General features: G+C 52.4%; 1 protein-coding gene across 3 annotated transcripts in view; it reads left to right on the top strand.

Annotated features, from left to right (window-relative positions):
• Positions 1-1,133: 1,133 nt before the first annotated feature.
• LOC136022335 (discoidin domain-containing receptor 2-like) overlaps positions 1,134-17,939 on the top strand; it is a 61,546-nt gene continuing 44,740 nt past the window's right edge. Inside the window, exon 1 of one of the 3 annotated variants that reach the window (XM_065695478.1) lies at positions 1,134-1,212. The gene's annotated coding sequence lies outside the window, so the exon portion shown is untranslated. Of the gene's footprint in view, positions 1,213-16,770; positions 16,919-17,939 lie in introns of those variants that run through there. The other 2 variants (XM_065695480.1, XM_065695477.1) reach the window with 2 other exon arrangements.

Below are 17,939 nucleotides of genomic sequence, written 5' to 3'. Positions count from 1 at the left end.
CAGAGACTGTTGCTCCATTCTGGTCACTAGGGCAAGGTTTCGGCTCTGTTTTCACCTGACGTATTGAAAGTCTCCTCTGGAACAACCTTCCCCTGGTAACCAGCGTTTTCCTTCCTTTCCTTCTCCTGCTCAGGGGAGTTTCCCACTTGCCTTCGCTTCCTTCAGCTTGTTTGTGGCCAAGTGCCTGGACAGCCCCGGGAAAGGGTCCATCTCCATTGGCATCAGCTGTGAAAAGCATGGAGTCACAGGATGGTTCAGGTTGGAAAAGACCTTCAGGGTCATTGAGTCCAACCATTGCCCAGCACTGCCAAGGCCACCACTGAGCCATGGCACTGAGGGCCACGGCTCTGCCCATCTTCTAAACCCCGGCAGGGCCGGTGGCTGCAGCACTGCCCTGGGCAGCCTGTGCCGGTGCCCGACAGCCAGCCCAGACGAGGTCAAGGCTGTTAAACAGAGGCATGTGTGGGACAGGCCCTTGTCATGGAGCCCCTGTGCGTGGCCACCAGCACCATGTGCCAGCCCAGCACCACCGAGTGCCATGGCAGCTTTGGGACGGCGCTGTGGGACTGGCTGGCAGCACAGCGGGATGGGACCCTGGGGATATGGCGGTGTGCTGGGGTAGGCAGTGACTGAGGAGCAGCGCGGGTGCAGGAACATGGCAGTGCCCTGGGGTGAGGGGGGGGACCGGCGGGACAGGGCAGGGCCTGAGGTACGTGAGGTACCTGCGAACATGGCGGGGCCATGAGGTGCAGCAGGAGGACGTGGGGACAGGGCACGGCCCTGAGGTATGGGGGCGTCACCTGCGAACATGGCGCGGCCATGAGGCACGTGGGGACGGGGAGGCTCAGCCCTGAGGTAGCTGTGGGGTTACAGGAACGTGACTCAGCCCCCAGTGCAGAGGGACATGGCGGGGCCATGAGGCACACGGGGACGTGGCGGCACAGCCCTGAGGCACACGGGGACACGGCGGCACAGCCCTGAGGCACACGGGAAGCCCGGGGACATGGCGGAGCGCTGGGGCAGCCGCAGGCGCGGAGCACAGGCCGCGCTCCTTCCCTCCGCGCCGCGTTGCCATAGCGACGCCCCGCTCCGTGCCCCCGGAGCGCTGTCGCTTTAAGAGCGGCGCGGCCGCCGCCGCCGCCCCCGCCCTCGCCCGCCCGGCGGCCGGAAGGGGTCCGCGCTGCCGCCCGCCGCTGCCGCCCGCTCTCTCAGGTAAGCGCCGCGCCTCGCCCGGCCTAGCCCGGTCCCACCCCGCCCGCCGCCGCCGCCACCGGGGGAGGCGCTGCCCGGGGCGCCGGCTCCGCCCCGCCCGCCGGGTGCCCGCGGGCCGCAAGTGCGGGAGGAGCTCGGGGCCGCTGCCGGGGCGCCTGCCGGGTACCGCGGCGGGGCTGGGGGTGCCCGGTGGGCGCTGGGGAGGGCTCAGCGGGGACCCTGCGGGCCGAGGCTGCTCGCGGAGGAGGGGTCCCGCGGAAGCCGCGCTGTGCTGGGCCGCGGCGGGTCGGGTGTGCTCGGGGGGGGGTGTGTGTGTGTGTGCGGAGCCCGTGGACCTGTTGAGCGCTGCTCGGGCAGCTCGGTGTGCGAGGGCACGCCCCGCTCCGGTGCCCGGTACCGGCGGTGCTGGCTTCGTTGGGCTTTTCAAGGCTCCGGCACCGTTCCTGCTTGCGGTCTCTCCGCAGGTGGAGTCACGGTGATGCCGATCGTGCCTCCCGCTCTCCACCGGCATCGCTGTCCCTTTGCAGCGGGGCACGGCCCAGGCCCGGCCCGCAGCGAGCGCACGGAGCCGCCTTGTTCTGGTTCCTCGCAGCTGGGTGAGCTCTTGGCACAGGAACAGGCTGCCCAGGGCAGGGCTGCAGGCACCGGCCCTCCAAGTGCTCACACACCGTGGATACGAGGCCTCAGTGCCGTGGGTCAGTGGTGGCCGAGGCAGTGCTTGGGCTTGATCTTACACAGGTCTTTTCCAACCTGGTTGATTCTGTGTTCTTTGTGGTCCTACCAGCAGCTGCTGGGATTGTGCAAAGTAGGAGGAAGCGGGCAGGAGGGGGTAAGCTTCGCTGCTGACGGTGTTAGTTGTGCTCAGGTCCTGAGGTCCAGTTTTCCTCCAGCTTGAGAGTCAAACCCTCGTGCTGGCTGGTGCTTTCATTTGTTTGGGATTTTTCTCCCCTTTTATGAAAGAATTAGCTTTTATCCTTATCTTCCTAATCAGATGTCCGTGGGAAAACTGCTTTGAAACTTTTATTTTGGCCTTTTCTGGTTAATACTACTCCAGTTTCTTGCTTGTTGGTGCTTTTCTTCCTTTTCATGCTGGATGTGCTGGCTTTCTTTTTCTTTGGCTTGTCTGGCTTCTAACTGTTCCCTAGTTAAGGAGTGGGGGGGATTGGGAAAGGATAAAATATGTGAATCCAAGACCACTTTGTCTCAGCTCCTCTAGTGGAATCCTGTAAGCCAAAGGGGAGAGGAAATAAAAAAGTGTTCAAGGGGAGCTCAGGGTGATTCGCTTTGTTGGGGGCAAAATGTTCTGAGGGACTGAGATTTTGTCACTTAATTTCTCTTCTTTTGAGGTCTGAAGGTAAACCAGCACTTTGAAACGCTCCAGTTTAAAATGCTGAGCTCTTCCTTTGCTCTTCAACTGAGAAAAGGTCTTTAAAGCAGAAAAAGCAGCAGCAGTTGTGCAGTGGGGTGTGTGTGTGCAGAGGCCTCACAGCTCTTCCATCAGCTGCTCGTGCCTTCTCCCTGTGGACCATACCATTAGAGAGGCTTCAATTCCCATTTAACCTGCTGGTCTGGGTAATGTGGCTGTGGGAAGCAGGAGGAGCTCTCTGCCACCTGGGGCTTGCTGTGCTGCAGGCTCTGGCCTCTGGGGTATAATTGAGGAAAGTAATTGTATTTTAAGAAGACTGGAATCTGTTAGCCAGGTGTGTGCTGTCCCCTGGGCAGATGTCAGAGTGTGTGAGCTTGCTTTTGCTTTTGGCAAGTGAGTTGTGGCCTTTTGATGGTCACAGTTGCCTGCTACTGGTTGGTTGATGCTGAAGACTGCATCATCTTCAGCTTTTGGGAGCGAGACCCCTTGGTGTTCTGTCCTTTTCCACCCCATGGGAATCACCAAGGGGAGCTGTCTCCTCCCCCAGCGCTGCCTCCTTACCTTTCCCAGGCGCTTTCATCTTCCTCATTCAGTTTTCTCTCCAGGAAGACTTTTTATTTGCTGCATCTTTCCTGAGTTTGGTTTTTGTGCACAGCGACAAGCCTGCCCATGGGCAGCGCAGGTCTGTGGTGAGGGACAGAGAGCCAAGAGCAACTGGAACTGGGTGTAATTGAAAGCTGTCAGCTTTGCAGCGAAGGAGGATAGCATGTGGCTGTCTTGTTGAGGCTTGAAGTAGCTCCTTGAGTAACACTGAGTGAAGATACGGATCTTTCAGCTCTAAATAGTCATTGAGAAGGCATCAGAAAACTCCCCAGGGTTTGGCCACTTGGGAAGCTCTCTGGGCTGGAGCCCAATGGTACAGTGGCAGCAGGACTCTGGGTGGCTTTTCTTCTGCTTGCTGCTGCAGTTCTGCACCATCTGATGTGGGTACTTGGCTGCTGTTCTTCTGAAGGTGTCCAGCCAGGGTGACTTCAAAACAGGAGAAATGGTCAAGAACTGGTGTCTTGGAGTGCTCTGCTTGGGTTTCCTGCGCTTCCTTCCCTTGGTGGCTGTTCCCTGGGGAGTTTGGCTGCAGTGGGGGTCTGTGCCTGAGCAGGACCAGCAGTGTCCCATGAGAAGGCTTTTGGGTAACAGAGGGACAGCCAGAGCCCAGCTGAGTGGGAGACAAGGCAAAAAGCAGTGTGCCCACCCTGGTGATGGTATGGGACAGCCTTGGGCATCTGGGAAAAGAGGAATTTGAGAGGGAGGTGAATCCAACAGGGAGCAAATACCCCACTGGTAAACAGCACCAGCTGGGAGCGCTGCTTCTGCCTGCATGCCCTGGCTGGATCAGCTTTAGGTAGTTTCTCAATAAGCCTGGGGGTGAAATTCACCATTTCATTCCCCAAATGTCCTGCTGGCCCCTTGGGCCCTTTGTATCTGCTGCTGTTTGCCAGACGTTGCCTGAGCTGCTCTTACACTGCAGCTGTTTCTGCAGGTCCCCAGTTCCTGCACAGTTGTTCTTACTCTGTTTATTTTAGTGCTTATAAACTGATTTTTAAGAAGAGTTGGAACTTGAGCTGGAAAGTCTCCTTTTGCTGCTCCCTCCTCAGGATTTGCTTGAGAAGCTACACCATTAGGAGGTGGCGGCTGAGCCCTGCAATATTGTTCCCCCCTTTATGCTTCGCATTTTCTGAGCTGTGGTTTCCCAGGGTTTCGGGGGCTATTGCCCTGTACCTTGTTTTCAGCAGTTGACATGTGTTTGGGGGGTGTCTGCTCTTAATCTAGTAAAATTAGGAGCTTGGCTTGGGAGTAAAAACCTTAAAGGAGGCTTTTTTTTTCCCTTCTCTTTTAACATGTTGTTTAGCCTGGACATTTGCAGTCAAACAGAGCCATGTGTTTCTTAAAGACACAGAGAGCAAAAAGCTGCTTCAGGGCAACATCTCAAATTGCTGTGAGATGCAGAGTCACGTATGGAGCTAGAAGGTGCCACCAAAACAGTTCCACCATGACTCTGTCGTTCTGCATTTTACGGGCAAAGCCCTTCATGATTCTCATAGTGAGTTCAAGAGCTATGGGTTGAGGTGTGGGTACTGTTTTTTTAAAAGTAGTACATAGCTTTAATAAAGATGCAAATCAAGAGAGAACCCAGTGTGGTTAACACGATCCTCTGCTCCCATGGTGATCAGTGTATTGCCTTCCCGTGCTGATCATAGAATCATAGAATAGTTAGGGTTGGAAAGGACCTCAAGATCATCTGGTTCCAACCCCCCTGCCATGGGCAGGGACACCTCACACTAAACCATCCCACACCAGGCTTCATCCAACCTGGCCTTGAACACCGCCAGGGATGGAGCACTCACAACCTCCCTGGGCAACCGATTCCAGTGTCTCACCACCCTATCATAGAATGGTTTGTATTGGAGGGGACTTCAACGCTCATCCAGTTCCAACCCTCTGCCATGGGCAGGGACACCTTCCACTAGAGCAGCTTGCTCTAAGCCTGTTTTGTCAGCTACTTTTGCAAGTTGAGGTGAAAATGGGTGCTGGAAGTGGTGAATAACCCCTTCACTTGGAATAATCCATGGCTGGGAAGAGCCAAGGGTTCAATCCTCCCCACCTCTTTTGCTAGAGGCAGGCTAGAGTTTTTGTCTTCCTGCTGTGCTGTGTGTTGAATGTTAAACAGTGATTTCTATGCAAGAATTTTAAGGGAAGCCTTTCACAGTCCTTGAATGACCAACTAGGGGCAGCTGAGAAAAGGTTGCCTGGGAGATGCTGTTGAGAGCAGCTAGTGCAGGGTGAGACGGCTTGTGTGCGAGAAAGGGAAAGCAGGCAGGATCATGATCTCATCTTCCTTTTTGGGGTGCAATAGTGGTGGTACCTCTTCTGAATGCTCAGGGGGTGTGAATGTGACTGAGTTTGCAGGCGCAAGAGTGGTGCTCCTTGTTCTACTCATCACAGTACTCCTAAAGGAGCAAGGTGCAGCTGGCCCTGCGGAGAACAGCGGTGTCATCTGTGTATTAAATACTGCCCTTCATTTCCTGCATTCTCTGCAGCACTCACACTTCCCCATGGTTTTCATCAGGAAGGAAAAGGTGTTGCTTTGTGGGGAAGTAGCATGGGGAGGCTTCTGGATGCTCCTGTAGCATCACCAGAAACTTGGGTAAAATCCTGTGACATCCCTTTAAGCAATCTCAGGGTAAAGCTGGCTTTTGAAGGAGCTTATTGTTCCCTTACTTCAGAGCTCCTGTTGTACTGGTTATTTCTCTCTTTGAGTGCAGATAGGGTTCAAGTGATAATTATGGGGAAATGCTTCAATACATCTTCAGACATGAAAATACTCTTATACATGCAGGTCCCCACTGCTGTGTGTTTAATGGATTGCTTTTCCGGCTGCTCCTCAACTTTTGCAGCTCTGAGTTTGTTCTTGCACTTCTTCCAATGCTTGCTTAAAATGAGTTTGTGTGAAAATGTGAGTGCTTTCAGGCTGTGGGGAAGGAAAACGTGATGCTCCAGTTAGGTGTTGGCAAAGTGTCCTGCTGTCTGGAGCTGTGTGGGAGGAGAAATGGCTTCTTGGTTGTGTGACCCCAATGGGGAGAAGAGCAGCTGGGGTTTAACAAACTGCTTAAAATTTATATAGGCCCCCAAAGTCTCCAGAGACATCTCTCCTTTCCTAGAAGCTTCCTTTAACAAGCTGATTTCTCAGGCTGATTGCTTGCAGATGAGATCATGCAGTGTGTTTTGCAGGGAAAGAATCTCAACTTAGACTGGCGAGCCAGAAAGCTTTAACACGCAAGTCACATGCCCGGTGTCCTCATGGCACATACAGAACTCTAGAGACTGTGAAAGCATCTATCTGTGGGTCAGCTTTTGTTCCAGCCTGAGCTTTCTGGATGTAAAGAATACCAAGGGATGCTCTGAAGTGCTGGGTCCTGTTGCTTGGACAGCAACAGGAGATAGCAAGGAAGTATTTCATCTTTCCTTAGCTCTGTTTCTCTCTTTAGTGTGTGTGGTGTTGGGATAAGCCCAGGCGAGGGAAGGCTCTCATCTTAATTCCACAGACGTTTTTCTGCTGGCTTCAGCAAAGGAATTTATGTAGAATTGATGATATTTTTTTCTGTTGATACATAAGAATGTTCAGAGCAGGGAGGACTTGATGTTAATGTTCTGCTGCAGAGGATCCCACCGGTCTCTGGTTCCTCTCACTGCTGTTTTCCATTGCTCTTGATGGCACCTGGTTTCAGGTGTCCTTAATGGAAAGACTTCTTCCAAAATAAGTACAGTCCTCGTTTAGGAATGCTGAAAATTAAGCAAAGCTCTTCTAAGGTGATGCTGGGTGGTATTGCCAGCACAGTGAGCAAAAAACTGCTGCCAGTAGTTTGAAAGTACAGCCCATTCTCACAGGGCAGGTAAAAGGCACCTTCCTGATGCCAGGAACTCCTTATGCCTAAAATTACTTCTTCCAAATCAAGAAGATGTTAGTTATGCAAAAACAAATTGGGGGGAGGAGGGAATTTTACTAATATTGATTATGGAAATAGGAGCCAATTGTTCCCAAGCTCTCCTTAAAAAACTAAAAATAGAAACTGGAGTCAGACCAGGCAGGGAAAGCTTGAAATCCACCAACCTTTTATGCAACTTAGAGACAGGAATGGATAAAGCAAGATGTGTTAAAACCTCCTACCACGGCACAGCAGTGTTCTGCTGCTTGTAGCAGAGCCTCATTCTGTGAGCTTGCTTTCTGAAACCAGGAGTTGAAAGCAAATCTTACAGGTGAGCACAGCCTTGGTGGATTTTCTTTTTCCTGTTGCTAAAGCATTCCTTTATCTCAATAAAGCAATCTTCATGTTTATCAGAAGCTCTTTACAAGGAATAACTTCACACAGGTGTTTTGTAGAGGTGCAAAGTCAAGCACACCTCAGTGGAAAACACCTACCTAGAGCCTCGTCAAACTCCAAGATGAAAGAGGGGAGACTGAGATGAGCTCTTAGGCAGAAGCTCTTCCCTGTGAGGGTGCTGAGGCGCTGGCACAGGGTGCCCAGAGAAGCTGTGGCTGCCCCATCCCTGGCAGTGCTCGAGGCCAGGTTGGACACAGGGGCTTGGAGCAAGCTGCTCCAGTGGAAGGGGTCCCTGCCCGTGGCAGGGGTTGGAGCTGGATGAGCTTTAAGGTCCCTTCCAACACAAACCAGGCTGGGGTTCTATCAGGTCCATACACTTTCTAGTGTGTAGTACAATGCAAGTTAAGATACCTACTTTCTGTATTGTGTTATTTTATTCCCTAGATAGTTGTCAAGTAAATTGCTTTTGTTGCATGCCCTTACTCACTGGCTGGTAAGTCCAGGATCCTTGTTTTAATGAAAGGGGCTGGTAAAATACTTGCTGCTCTGATGGATTGCAGTGAAGTGGTATATTTTCTGTAGCAGCTCAACCATTTCATTCTGCTCCTGGATGGGATCCTGCTGGGTCTGGTTATGGGCTGTGTGTCCACCTGGAGGTGGGCTGATGTGTCTCAAGGCCACTGGCTGGGTCGAGCAGTGCGTACACATGGGAGGTGATGATCTGTACTCTGAAGAGCGCTGCCTAAACCTTGTTTTGTCCATGAAGCTTCAAGTATGGAGCTGCTAAAGCCCCAGCCCACTCAGAACTAATGCTTGCAGAATGCATGACCAAGGAATTAAACTGGGTGGAGCTGTTCCAAAATTTGGATGTGGGGCCTGTCGGCTCCTAATGCAGCAGCTCTCTGGGTGTTTGCTTGGAAGGGCTCCCAGCATGGATGATGCTCTCCTGACCTGATTTGACTTCCCTTTCTTGATGCTTGGGTACTGTGCCCAAATCTGTCTGTGAGGATCTGCAGTGCGGAGCTCCGGTGCCTGATGAACCTGAAACAAGTCAGCTCCTGTCAGGAGATGATGGGAGATGATCAGCTCATACATGCCATGGGGGATGGAAGGGAGGGCAGAGCACAAGAGGAGGGACAGACAAACAAAGCAAACAGTTGTGTTTCTTCCCCAGGACAGTCCTATGTCCTCAGTCTGCCAGCTGCAGTTTGGAGGCCAGAAGAATAGGGTGGGGTATTTTCTTCCAACCAGATGAATTTCTGCAGTGAAAATGAGAAGTGAAGTTTAGTTTCTCTGGGAATAACATTTAAGGTGTAAAAAAGTCCCACCCATCAGTAATGAAGAGCTGCTGAAGAATGAGCAATTACAGAGACAGAGCCTGCAGAGCACATGGTGTCTGCAGCTTTTCCTTGAAGGGTGAGAATTCAGTTCTGGGCCCCTCACTGCAAAAGAGAGACACTGAGGTGCAGGAGTGGGGCCAGAGAAGGGCACCGGAGCTGGTGCAGGGTCTGGAGCCCAAGTGTGATGGGAACGGCCGAGGGACCTCGCGGGTTCAGATGGAGAAGAGAAGGCTCAGGGGGAACCTGATAGTTCCCTACAGGAGCATGACAGGAGGATGGAGCCAGGAGGGGCTGGGCTCTGCTCCCAAGGAACAAGGGATGGGACAAGAGGAACCGGCCTCAAGCTGCACCAGGGCAGGTTTAGATGGAGCTGAGGAACAATTCCTGCCCCAGAGGGTGCTCAGGCACTGGAACAGGCTGCCCAGGGCAGGGCTGGAGTCACCAATATTCTCCAATATGAAAATCATCCTATAGTGGGTGCTTTTCACTAAGCTCAGGCTGTTTCTGCTGTTCCTGACAAGCTCTCCCATCTTCATGCTGGGTAATGTGATCTTCCAGGGATGTTTACCTGCCAGTTCTGTGTTTCTAGTGGAGCTGAGCTGGGGCTGCTTGTGAGAACGCATGCAGCGTGAGCCTCCAACACCATGTTGTTGTTTGGGGTGAGGTGTTGGCTGTGTGCACTGTGATTCAGCAGAGCTAGCTGTGCTGTGAGCTCCCTCCTTGTTGCTCTGGACAAGGGTCTCTATGCTGCATATTCATCTCATGAGCTCTGTTTTTAAGTGCATGTGTTTTGCATTTGCCATGGGTATTATTCAAACAACCCAACTTCCCAAAGGGTCCTTCTCTTTTCCATCAGCTTGACTCCATCCATCTACATGTGTAGCTAGCAGCAGTCTCATATTTTCTTCTGTGTTTTGGGACAAGCTGAATGGGGCTTTACGAGTGCCATAGGCGGAGTTGGGAGGAACAGCACTGGTGGCAGTTTCTCTGGTGGCCCACGACCCTCTTCAATCTCAATGTCTGCTTCTGCTTCCCCATCACCCTCCAGACAGAGCACCTCATGTAGACAACACGCTGCCTTCATCCTGAGGACTGAACACACCAGGGATTAGATGTGGTTCAGTCTGCTACAGCATTTTCTGGCCTCCTCCCAGCACTGGAAGGACACCAAATAGCAGCAGTGCCTCTGAGGCCTCCCTAGAGTAAAGACTTCGAGTGGGAAATGATTTTTCTCGTTGCTTCTAACGTCAAGAGAGCTACTGGCTGTCTTGCTTTTTACCTGTATTCTTGGAATTATTGGAAGCTTTTGTGTTTGAATGCTCAGCTGAAGTTAAATGCCAAGAAGAAATTGCTTATAGTGGATGTTAATTTGTGCAAGGACAGCGTGATGCAGTGCACTGACCCTGTTTGAGACCTGTGTAATACATGAAAGCACAGAGACTGGTACTCCAGTATCCCTGTCCATACAGACACTGATTGCGTCAGTGCTGACATCTTTAACCAAGCTTTTGGTAGAATCTAGGAAGATTTCTTCAGAGAAACTCAATGTGAGTCTTTTATAAAACTTTTGGCAATAATTACTCTGCTTCTTCTCATTTGCTGTCACTGATGTTGGAAAGGATGTGTGGAGGTCTTCAGCCTGACCTCCTGCTAGAAGTGGGATTGTCTCCAGCCTGGGATCACCACAGCCCTGGCTTTGGCTGGCCATCTCTTGAAAGGACCCAGGGATGGAGCAGTGTGCCATGTCAGATCAGCTTCTGTTTGCTTTGCCTAATAAGCCACCTTTGAGTGTGAGTTACGCATTTAGCTTTGAATTACCTCATCCTTCAGGTTTAAAAACATTTAAGTGAACTGTTAGGAAATGTCCCAGTAGGGATAATAATGTAACATGTAATGTATCTGAATCCTTCTGTCTTTTCCATGCTAAGATTGGAAATATGAGTAGGCCCCAAGTGCTGTTTCCGCAGGAAAAGGCAAGGACCCTGTTAGGTGGTTTTCTCATGTTTGCACGGGGTTATTACAGTGAAGAACATGCCCTGTTGTTGGAATGAGTGCATGGGTGTTTTCTCCTCAGTATTAGCTGTGTGTTTGCCCAGCCAGAGCTGGGTTTGTCTGGAGGCACAGGATGAGCTCTGTGAGCATCCTTCGCCCTGAGGCTGAGTGTGGGCTGGGGCAGAGCAGCTCTGCGCCCAGGCTGAGGCCACACATGCTCAAAGAATGTCCCTCCTCAGCCCCTTGCAATGGGAGGAGCAGGTTTTCCCCAGGGTCTGCTGCAGTCCTTTCAGAAGGAACACCAGCTCATGAGATGGGTCCTCCAACAGGCACACTCATTGGAGTTGCCCTGCGTGGCCCTGAGCATCAGCGGGAGCACAACAGCTCTCTGCATCTGAGAAGTAAGCTTGGATTTGGCAATGCCGCAAGCTTCTGGACGCAGTGGGTGTCCATGAATGGCACGTAGTCAGGCCCAGAGCAGAGGCCTGCTGCTGTGGCTGGGCTGGGCTGGATTTCTTCAGACAGAACTGCAGATTGCAACACCCTTATACTTACTGAGGCCAGGAGGCCTTGCTTGGAAGGGAAATGGCTGAGATGGAAGGAGCTGCTGAGGAGGTGGAAGCTTCCCTAGCCAAGGCCTTGTTGCTGGATTCCAGTCTGGCTGTATCCCTGCACTCCGCATCCCCTCATGTCATGGGGAGAAATGTGCATCCTTCACTGGCACTGAGAATGAGAGCTACTGTGGGCTCGTCGGGACCTTGCTTGGCACTGCCTTCTGCTCTGGAGATTCCTGTTAATGTCCACTGTGTCAGTGGTGAGGAGCCAGCAGCAGTGCCCTTGGGTGGGTTACAAATTCCCTGTGGCCATGAAGAGGGGCCATTTGGTATCCTGCCTGTCCGAACTGTGCACCCGAGAGCATCCTCCAGCTTTTGTTTCCATACCAGAGCCAACAAAAGGGCTGGGAGCGTGGGCTTCTGCAGGCCTCTGGTCACTTGGAGGCAATGGTCCCTGCTGAGGAATGGCAGAAACGTGGTGACCGCTGTTGTCAGCTGCTTGCTGCATGCTTTGACCGAAGTGCAGGGGGCAGGTTCGGGGTTGTGTGGCTGGAGGGTCCTGGAGCAGCAGCTGTGCCGAGGCAGGGGTGGCACCTAGAGGCTGACTTGGGCTGACAACTCTTGTTTTACCACCAGCTCTTCCATGCACCGGGTATTTCTGCAGGGTCTGTGTGTGTTACAGGCAGAGGGGCTGTAACAGCATCGCTGCCATAGCTGAGCTCTGCTCTGGTTTGGTTGTTTCTGGTGTCCCTTGCTGGGAAAACCAAACTGTTGGTGCCCGGTGTCTCCCTTCCCATATGCTGTTCCTCCTTGCTGAAGCCTATAGCCAGTGCTTATGGTTTGCTTTGGCTTTCTGCTTTTACTCTCCATGTCTCTGGAATAAAATCTCCAGTAAAGGAAGCTGAGTAGCTCTTCTCTGAGCTGGGTTTGGAATTAATACTCAGACATTGGTCTTTGGAGGTCCCCACAGGTTGCAGTGTTTGAGGTGACATATGGCAACACACGGGTTCATCTGGGAAGCTTTTTGGAGAGAGGAACAGACGTGGGGAAGTATCACTGTGGGTGAGATAGCAGAGCTTTGACCCACCAGGCCTGGGACCTGTGCAGCTCTGGTTGTCAGAGCTCTCCTTATGCTCCCTTCCTTGCTCCAAACCCCTTCTAGGGATGGAGGGCAGGAGCTGGACTACTTCAGTGTTGGGGGAGGAACATGTCCATGACAATGCTCAGGACACTGGATGCTATCTAGTGCTTCAAGAAGGTCAGCTTTGAAAGAGGCCCTGTGCCTGCTGAGCATATCAACTGCTTACAGGGCTTAGATGTCAGAAGCCCAGAGCTCATGGGAGTTGAGTTCTCATCTGCAGCACTTGCTGTTGCAGACACCAGAGAGTACTTGGCTCATGGTGCAGACAAGAGCAAGGCAGAGAGGCTGGAGATGTCCTGCTTGGGCTGGTCCCAGTGTCCAGGGACAGGGAGGGATGTCTGTTTGCAGATAATGGTTTCTCTGCCCCTTTCTCGCACTTGTCTCAGCAAAGATGGCCAGGGAGAGTGTTTACAAGTGTGTCCTTGCTGAGCGCTGCTCTGTGCCAGGAGTTCACTCCTTGGCTGGAAGACGTGTTCACTGGGGCTTTGTCATTACAACAGCTAAAGCTAAACTGATCTCACTCCACTTGTTCTGACCTGGGGGTGTATGTATCACTTGCCTTCCCTCTACTCTCATCCCCATCTTTGAGGCAGCCCATAATGGAGCAGCTGAGCTGTTTAAAAGACAGGGAAATAGGAGGCTGCTGCTGTTTGGGTCTTCCCTGGTAGTATTTAAAGCTCTGGGTGAGATTTGGAGGGTTGGGGAGGAGTTGTTGTTCTTCCATTGCCACCTTCCCAGCCATTTTCATCCCAGATGAGGGAACTGTGGTGGCAAAGCAGTGCTGAGGCCTCTCCTGTTCCTATGTCCTTGCAGGACAGGGTGTCACTGGGCAGCTACAGTGCACCCAGAAACAAGCAGCTTGGCTCAGCTGCAGAGCTGTGTCTGTTGGGGGCATGAGGATTTACTGTCCCATGGCTGGACCAGAGGTTGTGCTTGTTCTGGTGATACAGGAAGTCACTGAGGGGTAGAGGAGATGCCATACACTGTGGTATTTGCCCAGTCTCTCTTCAGAGGAAAGGCTTCCTTGGCATGGGGTTGGAGGTGCATGGTGGAAGGTGAATGTTCCCCTTGTGTCCTGTTGTGTCTTATATAGGTTGGGAGGGGGTTGTCCCGCATCAGGTGTCTGTATATGTCACCCCATGCTCTATCCTGTCATCTCTGAGCCCTCTGTTACCCTGCAGAATAGCTCTAGTCAGCACGCTGTATGGAAGGGTGGTTGGTCAGTAGTTCTCAGAGGATGTCACACACATCCCATGCTAGCCCTCCCCTGCCATGCCAAGCTCTTCCCTGCTTCCCTCTTCTCCCACTTTTATGGCTGGAAGTGGATTTCTTTGCAGTGGAAGGAGGATACAAGCAGAGCTGGGCTGAGCAGATGTTTCAGCTGGGGTAGGGTGGGAGTGAGTGTTCTCACACGTCGGGTAAGGACAGGAGAGGGCTGTGAGGTGTAAACAAAGCACTGTCCGAGCAGGCTTCTGTGTTGTATCACAAGTTCCTGGAAAGGTGAAGGCAGGAGCTGGCTGTCATGTCCTCTCATTGAAGGAATAAAGAGCTTGAATGTTGTACCGGTCCAGCCTCCTTCCTGGGACTGTCCTGTGCTCTTCAACTCCCTTGTCCCTGCATAGCCAAAGGCTGCTCAGGTGATGTTCTCGTCTTATCTGACGTGAGACATTGGTGCTTAGCGAGATCCCTGTGCCCAGCTGTGGCCTTCTGGGATGAAGGCAGGTGGAGGTCCTGCTAGAGCTGTGCTAGGCAAGCGACTGGAAGGTAAGGAGCATATGGACTGTGCTGAAGGACGGGGTGCGTGTTGCTGGTGTGCTGCTGCAGCAGAGGCCTGGCAGGAAAAGCTTTTAGGTGCTATTCTAATTAGTGTTTTCCTTACTCACACTTGGCCATGTATTCCCACCTCATCAGCGATAACTGCGGTGGTTCTCTAGGCACAAGTCACAGGTCTGGTGTTGACATTTCTACAATGGGATTATGGAGTTTTCCTCTGCAAGAGCCTTGTGCTTGCTACAGAGGAGGATCCTGCTCAGGTGGTCAAGGCCATCCGTCTGTCTTGAGCTGTTTGTCTAGTTGCCTTCACCTTAGCATCAGTGTCTGTTCATTTATTTCTCCAGTGGCTCTGGGACAGCAGAAGGCCAACTGCCTGCTGTCCGTGTGATCCGCTCACCAGTGCTTCACCCCAGATCTCGTGTTGCTGCTTAGCAGGTTATTTTCAAGCAGTGGAAGAAAAAACTCTGCTTTTAAGCCCATTGAAACACTTTGTAGACATTATTATCTATTTTGGGAGACCACCTCTTACCTCTTCCTAGAATGTTTTTGCAATGCTTTGGGGATTCACGATCCTGTGTAGATTCCTTAAGCAGCCAAATTGCCCTGCACTGGCATAAACAAGCTTTTGTGTCTAAATTTGTCTATGGAATTTGGTCGCAGTTAATTGGACTGATCTTTTCAAAGCCAAACACAATCTGTTGGAGGAACTCGAACAGTGCCAGCCCTGCCTGGGCTGGTTCTGCCCCCTCGCCGTGCGGAAACCTGCTGGTGCTGCGGAAAGCTGTTCTGTGCAAGACCAAAACAGGGTCTGTTGATGTTATTCCGAGTCCTTTGAGGAGCTGACTTACTGGTCACATGTGCTGCTATGAGGTCATTAGGAAGTCTCTCAAATACACAATTTGAGAAGCGATGATGCTATGGCAGAAGTATGCTCCTTCTGCAATGTGAGATGCAAAACTCTCTCTGAAGTGCTGTAGTTTGTAATGGCTCAGAGTGGGATCTGTTGTTGTGCATATTTGGGCTCATTCCAGTGAAAAAAAAGGAGTGTTTTGCTTTATCCCAGATTGATTAGTGACTGTACAGCCTGGATCAAGTTACATTGCAGAGGGCATCCAGCAGAGAGCCTGTTGCTGTGCTCAAGCGCTGAAGGCAAGAGTGAGTGAACTGCAAGGTCAGCAGTTTCTAGGAGTGCTTTGTGCCTCTGCTGCGCCGTCCTTCCCCAGGGAAAGGAGCTCCTCAGAGCTGTTTGAGTTGGGTCATTGCTCTTCCCAGTGCCATGGGGGCTCTTTGTCACCCAGGAGCCTTCTCCAGACCCTTGATGTTGCTTCTGTGATGTGCGTCTGCTTTGACGCTTTTGTTGATGTTCCCAATGGACAGGTCAGAAAAGTACCTATGGAACCCCAGGCTGGTTTGTGCTGGAAGGGACCTTAAAGCCCATCCAGCTCCAACCCCTGCCATGGGCAGGGACACCTTCCACTGGAGCAGCTTGCTCCAAGCCCCTGTGTCCAACCTGGCCTTGAGCACTGCCAGGGATGGGGCAGCCACAGCTTCTCTGGGCACCCTGTGCCAGCGCCTCAGCACCCTCACAGGGAAGAGCTTCTGCCTAAGAGCTCGTCTCAATCTCGCCTCTGGCAGGTTAAAGTTGTTCCCCTTGTCCAAAGCCATCTCCATTTCTGTGTCTCCTGTGGCTCACTCTGCTGCAGTCCTGCTTGTCCTGCCACCATGGAGCCTCAGCAATGTCACCTGCCCATGCGGTTCCCTCTGTCACCATTGGTAATTCATCCCCCAGGTATCACATTCTGATTGAGTTTTGCGTTTTCCCCTCTGTTTCTGTATTTTTAAGTGAAACGGAAAAGACTGATGTCACACAGCTGAGGAAAGCAATAGGGGTGATGGATCTGTTGCGATAAACATGCATTGGAGCCCTGGTGTTTCTGCTGCGCTCTCCCTCTTCCAGGAAAGACTCTGGAAGCAAAAGTCCAAGTGTCTGAGAAGTGCCTCTGCTCCTTGCAATAATCCCATCAGTTGGATTTGCTTAATAAATGACTAGAGCTGCCTTTGCTTATTACTTTTCCCTCCTGGACACGCGCTGGTGGAGAGCAGAGTCGCAGCGTGCGGTGCAGCGATGTTCCCACCGGGATTTTCCCTGCGAGTGCAGGCAGTTGTGTTAAACCAGAAGGTGAAGCCGGCCGGGCCGGCCCTGGCTCGCCCCTGGGACTACACGGGCCCTGCTTCCTGAGCAGGAGAGCTGCTTTCTGTTGTGGTTTCACTAAATGAATTCAAAGCTTGGCCTTCCTCCAGGCGCAGTCCGGGCCGGGTGCCAGCGGAGCAGCCCCGAGGGAGAGCACTGGAGCAAGGAGGGGCCAACAGCAGGGAAGAGCCGAGGAATCCAAGCAGGCAGATTTGCCTAGCAAACAGCTCTGTTTCCATCTGCTGGGTCAGGAGTTGCTATAGGAACTGGGATGATAGAGGCAGGGCCATCTCCTGGGCCTGTCTGTGTGTGCGGAGGGAGGGAGGAGGGAGGAGTTACTCAAGTTTGAACATATCATGTGTGCTGGTGGAAAGTTGCAAGGAATGTCGAAACTACAGCCTGGCTCAACCTATGGAGCTCAACAGAGACATGGCAGTTGTTCCCTGTGCTCAGCAGGCCCCGAGCAAGGCAGGTAGGGTCCTCCCAGCTTAACTCTGCTCTTCTCCTCGCGTGCTTCTGACGTTGGATAACGCACAAACCTTTGGAGGCTGGCTGGAAGTGGAGGGGGGCTGTAGAGGTGGCAGTGCCGGGATGTGAAGGCTGTTCTCCCTGGCTGGCAGGACAGGGTTGCCCTTTGCGCCCTGTTTTTCCTCCTACAGCTGTTGGAGGGTTCACAGATTGTGGGTATTCCCGTGTTTCATGCCTTAGGACCTGGGATCCGTTGTGGGGTGGGAATGTGAAGCTGGCTGATGTATTCTCCCGGGCAGGAGTGGTTTGTGGGGCTGTGGCTCTCCGGGAAAGCCCATGGTGCTAGAGCTCAAATCAGGCACGTTGTGCTGGGATGTGTCAGGGCTAAGGGGGAGTCAGATACCCAAAGCTGGGGCTGGCAGGGGCTCGCTTGTGATGGTGGGACAGTGAGGGGACACGGTCCTGTTCCCCAAGCCCCAATGGCTCCTGCCCTGTGCGTGTTCCATGGCTGTGTTGTGTCTCACCTCTTGGGGAGATGCACAACCCCCTGTCCCCTTCTGATGCACCTCCTGCAGGTTTTATCACCGTCAGACTTCCTTGGACTCACATTTAGCCTGAACCACAGGAGTATGGATGTGCAGGAAGCTGCTTCTGAGAGTCTTTATTGTTAGGGTTAGCTGTGTAGCAGCCCCTCCAGGTAAAATGTGATTAATTCCCCAGTAAACCCATTTTTTCCAGATGCTGAAAACTTTCCCAAATAAATAGCTGTGTTTGCACAGGGTCGCTCAGTGCTCCGCAGGTATTTACTGAGTTGGTTTGGCTGAAATTTCATCTGCCCGTTTGGTGTCACAGAGGAGAAGCTCTGCTACAGAAAGTGAACAATAATAAAGCAAAGGTGGGCAGTTGTTTCTCTCCTTGAGAAGCTGCACGATAAGCAGCTGAGAGCTGAAATGTGATCTCTGTACACAGAGCAAAGCTTGCCAAACTGGATTAGATCACAGCCCACCTACTCAGGCCCGGCTTAT

This window comes from Lathamus discolor, chromosome 15, assembly GCF_037157495.1.
Source record: "Lathamus discolor isolate bLatDis1 chromosome 15, bLatDis1.hap1, whole genome shotgun sequence".
Classification (NCBI taxonomy): domain Eukaryota; kingdom Metazoa; phylum Chordata; class Aves; order Psittaciformes; family Psittacidae; genus Lathamus; species Lathamus discolor.
This window is presented reverse-complemented; position numbering and strand designations above follow the sequence as displayed.